We start from the raw sequence: 4,783 nt of genomic DNA, 5'->3' as shown, positions 1-4,783 counted from the left end.
GTGTGTACTTATTTTATGTATAGCACTTTTTTTCAGTTTATTTTCATCACTTTTTCTACATGATCTATATATTTTCAAATGAAAAGAAAATTAACTTTCCATGATATGTCAGGGACTGGCACTAAACAAACAAACAACTCTCCCCCTCAAATCGTAAATGAAAATATCAAATGAAGATCATTATCAAAATGAAAGCACTCAACATATTAAAAGTTCACAATTATTTGTATAGCATACATTAATAAGTCAAATTGCTAATGAACCTCAGTAATTATAAAGTCAATATTGCGGCATGATTGCAAACACTGGATTGTGACAACAAATGGTAGGCTGAATTTCATCATAATCCTTTCTCGTTTGGCATACTTGGTAGAACTCAGTCGTGGAAGCCAGCACCGACCCTCCAAACCAAACTGGGTATCGCTGCATGTGATGTGTAATGTAATGACTTGTGCACCTACAGGCTTTGGCTTTAATCGACTGCCACTCAATTCTTCACTTAAGTTCAGCCTGGCATCTACAATTCTTTTCAAATCTCTTTGCTAGTGATGTCCAAAGTCCCTGAATATTGTTGAACCTCCAGAGAGGACAATATTCTTGTATAGCGAACATCTGACATCAATAGGATAATTTTGAGTTACTTCATCTACAACTTCTGAGATAGGTTGTGTGACATCTGGATTAGCAAACCCTGGACAAAAAATAATTCTGGTCCCAAGAATCTTTCATACAAACATCAGTAGAAAAGTATTTCTTTGAGACAGCATTGATTCCAGTATATTGTTTAATCCACTTTGATCCATCTGTCATAATTGTTGAATTATTTTACTAAATCTAGGTAGAGTTAACTATAACATACATTTTGTGCCATAGCAGTTTCCAGGGATTGTTCTTGGGGTAGTCCTACTTCTCAGTATCTCAGCAGCTGCTGAATAAAATATGTTATATCTAGTTCTGCTAGTGGAATGTTTAACACTACTGTCCATCGCATATCCTTCTGCCACAGGAATGACATGGGTGATACCGTCTCCACTCTCTATGACCATACCAGTCAACATTTGTTCTCCTACTTGTCTAGAGGTCCAGGATGCAGCTAAGGTAAGAGCAACCTACACAACAATGTACAAGTCTGGCATATTGAATGACTCAAACATTATTTCAACAGTATAGGAGGGGGTACACAAAAAATGGGAAAAAATTCAAAGCTATGTATGTAAATATTTTTACAAAACACCCTATTACCTTCAAAGTACTCTACATTGCATTTAATACAATTGTCAAATCTGTGATTCCATTCTTGGAAACATTTTTCAAACTCATCTGTTTGGGTGGCTGACAGCACTTCCCTCGTTGTTTTCTTCATCACCTCTGCATCATCAAATCGCTGTCCTTTCATGTCCCTCTTCATTTGCAGAAACAAAAAGAAGTTGCATGGAGCAAAGTCAGCTGTGTCAGGTGTGTGGGGCAAGAAAGACATGATGTTTTTTGCCAAAAACTGGCACGTTCAGATGGCTGAATGAGCAGGTTCATTGTCATGGTGACAAAATCAGTCCCTTGTCTGCCACAGATTAGGCCTTTTCTGTGCCACACTGTGATGCAACAATCATTTCAGAACATCTAAACAGAAAGTTTGATTAGCAGTCTGACCTGGTGGAAGGAACTCCAAATGTACTATGAGCCAATATTTTCATCCATTCGGAAAGGTGATGGACATCCAGAACAAGGTTTGTCATCAATAGACATTTCACCTTTTACGAAATGAGAAAACCACTCACACACTTGAGTTTTCCATATAGCGCTGTCCTTGTAAGCTGTGTTCAACCTCACATGTGTGGCATTTTTCCCAAGCAAGAAACAAAATTTCACAGCCTCACACTGTTCTCTTAAATTAGTCATCACACAAAAAAAATTGGAGTGAAACTGCTTTTATGACTAAATTCACTGGGAGCAGCAAGAACCTGCCAAGGCAACACTGGGTGCACTAACTCAGAGTGAATAGCTCAGTGCTTGCCTAGTGGGAAAAATGCATACTATGAAACTCTTCCCAGAAGAGCTTTTCCCGATTTTGGAGGGGTACCCCTTCATATTCCCTGTTTTGAGTAGTTTCAGTCAAAAGTAAATAATGGTCTTCAGGTCTAACCTCAAGGATTTAAAGATCACTTTCTCCATAAACCTTTCCATCAAGTCCCAATCTTCAACTATACCATGGTGGATTGGACACTTTGTTGCACATATATGCTTTTCTATTGCTTCATTACCAATAAAGATATCTAGTTCCTCAGCAACTTTCATCACCCTCTTTTGTGCTTGGTCATTCACTTTTGCTGACTCCTTAATAGCAATACAGGAAGGGATGATAAACTGTGTTTCTGTGTTTATTCTAGCTTTATTTAGTATATTATATGTATTTATTCTAGTTTTATTTAGCCTAATCTAGTCTACTCTAGTTTATTCAGTATATTCTAGTTTTGTATACCCCGTGCTACAGTCCACTACCCAGCCTGTCAGCCATCCCACCATCTTCCTCCACGCCTGCTACTGCCGCCACTTTCGCCTGCTCCCTGCTTGTTGGGACTGGGGATGAGTGGCAGTAGACGCGGGCTATCTGGCTATCCACAGCCTGGCTGTCCTCTCAGTCTGTGGCATAGAGGAAGTAACAAAGCTGAAGCAATAGTGAGAACAGTATGCTTGGTCAGTGGCCACCACTTTTGCAACCTAGACAAGCACTCCTCTCCCCCAGCCCCTGCAAAGCCACTGTCCTCTCTTCCCTCCTCATCCCTCTTCCTCCACCCTATAATTTGCCACATATGCCAACTTTTTGTTTTGCTCTTCTTATGTTGTTGTTAGATGTCTGCAATGGAGTGAAATTTCTTTCTTTTTAAAAAAACATTTTATTGGTAGCTCTTACAAATATTATAATAATCCATAATTTAATTACATCAAACATAAGTGTACAATTCTGCCACCGTCATTTTCAAAACATTTTCTTTCTTCTTTATCTTTTTGATATCAGCCCCCTTTATACCTTCTCTCCCCAACCCTTGGATCCCTTAAAATATATGTGTGTTTGTGTATATATATATCCATATCTTATACCACCCAATGTTCCCATTCACCTACTCTTCTGTTATTCATTCCCCTCGAATGGGGTTATACAGTCATCATTGTTATCGGTACCCCCTTAGACATACTGATGGGTTGCTGCAAGACCCACAGCTCACTACGGTCATGAATACTAATCCTAGATCCAGTCATAAGGAAGGTTAACCCAGAGATGGCAACCAGGCTGGTGGACTGGATAAAATTTGTGGTGAGACTTGTTTACTCTAAGAAGGGAAATTGTCCCTCTCCCTCTTTTAAGTACTCACTGGGACCCTCCAGAGGAAGCAGGGAATATGTTGCTTATAGAAGCAATGCTAGAAAGGCTTTAAGATGATTGCAATAGTTATCGAATGCATATGCCCCTACATATGTTATGACAGATATGGTAATTGTAGTAGACCTCTTTTGCAAGGGCACCCCATATAACTTTACTACTATGAAGAAATGTCAGATTTGTTCATGCGATATCCTTACATCGCTTTAGAGATGTGAGAAACATAAGAGTAATTCATAAGAGATTAGGCAAGGACAACTGGAAAATAACCTATCCCAAGAGGAAATAAATTTTAAATGACTATTAAGAAATGGGATGAATAAAGAAGACATGGAGAGAGTTGATGCAAAGATTCTAATACAACACTACCGGAAGTTGGGTGAGCCAATACAATCTCTTGCTGGTCTTCTAAAGTTAAGGTGGCCTAAACTAGTCTGTTCTATTTACCTCAGCTGAGAGGTATTTAATGATGGGAATTCCCACCTGGGACCATGTGAAACAGAGATTCAGCTGGTAGATAAAGATGAAGATTGATGAGGGGGTTAGGGTCTCCTGTTCCAACCCCCATAAAGGGACCGAAGGCCATATGTAGACGTGGTTTAAAATGGCCTGGGAGTGGGGAAGAGCTTTTCTTGGGCTCTTAGACAAAGGAGGCGAACATACAGTAATCCCACAACCTGCCAATAAAATATCAAAGATGTCTAAAGTTAGAATTGGGAGATATGGAGATGCAATACTTGATGAGACTAAGGTGAAAACTTGAATGAGGATTATGAGATTCACACAGAATTTTTTTTTTCGATTGAGGGTTTTCTCTGTTTCACTTTGTTGTTGTTGTTTTTAAGGAAGGAGTTGTTGTTTTATATGTTTTTCAGTATATGAAATCCAGGATAAAGACAGTAACTAGATCAATGGTTTCTTGGGGATATGGCAGTAAAAACTGGGGGGAAATGCAGAAATAATAACAATGAATACAAGATAGAAGAAAATGTTCTAAAATTGATTTGATGATTGCAAAACTTTTCTTAATATGACTGAACTATTGAATTGTATAATATATAAACTATATGCCAATACAAATGTTGAATAAATAAACACATCTGTTATCTTACCTGAATGTATTATTGGTATGGATATTATAACTAATTGGGAAATATTCCCTCTTTGATATTATAAAATTAAAAGCATGTAAGTCTACCTTTAGACCTGTATTGATGAGAAATACAAAATGTGAAACATTATAATTGCCTGAACCCCCTCATATCGCTAATCTGAAACAATATAGGATGAGAGGAGATTGCTGCTTTGATTAATAACTGCTAAAAGCTGGATTGTTCATGCCAATCCTGTATACAAATTCTTATACAAATTCTCTGTATAACAGTCTTATAAAATTCTCTGTATAAC

At 38.0% G+C, this 4,783-nt stretch overlaps 1 pseudogene; it reads right to left on the bottom strand.

Moving 5' to 3' along the window:
• Window positions 1–279: 279 nt before the first annotated feature.
• Window positions 280–2,490, bottom strand: LOC101661116 (annotated as a pseudogene).
• Between the last annotated feature and the right edge of the window lie 2,293 nt (window positions 2,491–4,783).

The sequence above is a fragment of the Echinops telfairi genome, unplaced genomic scaffold (genome assembly GCF_000313985.2).
Source record: "Echinops telfairi isolate 266 unplaced genomic scaffold, ASM31398v2 ScPeMD7_44;HRSCAF=162, whole genome shotgun sequence".
Lineage (NCBI taxonomy): Eukaryota > Metazoa > Chordata > Mammalia > Afrosoricida > Tenrecidae > Echinops > Echinops telfairi.
Note: the sequence above shows the minus strand (reverse complement) of the source record. Positions and strands in the feature narration are given on the sequence as shown.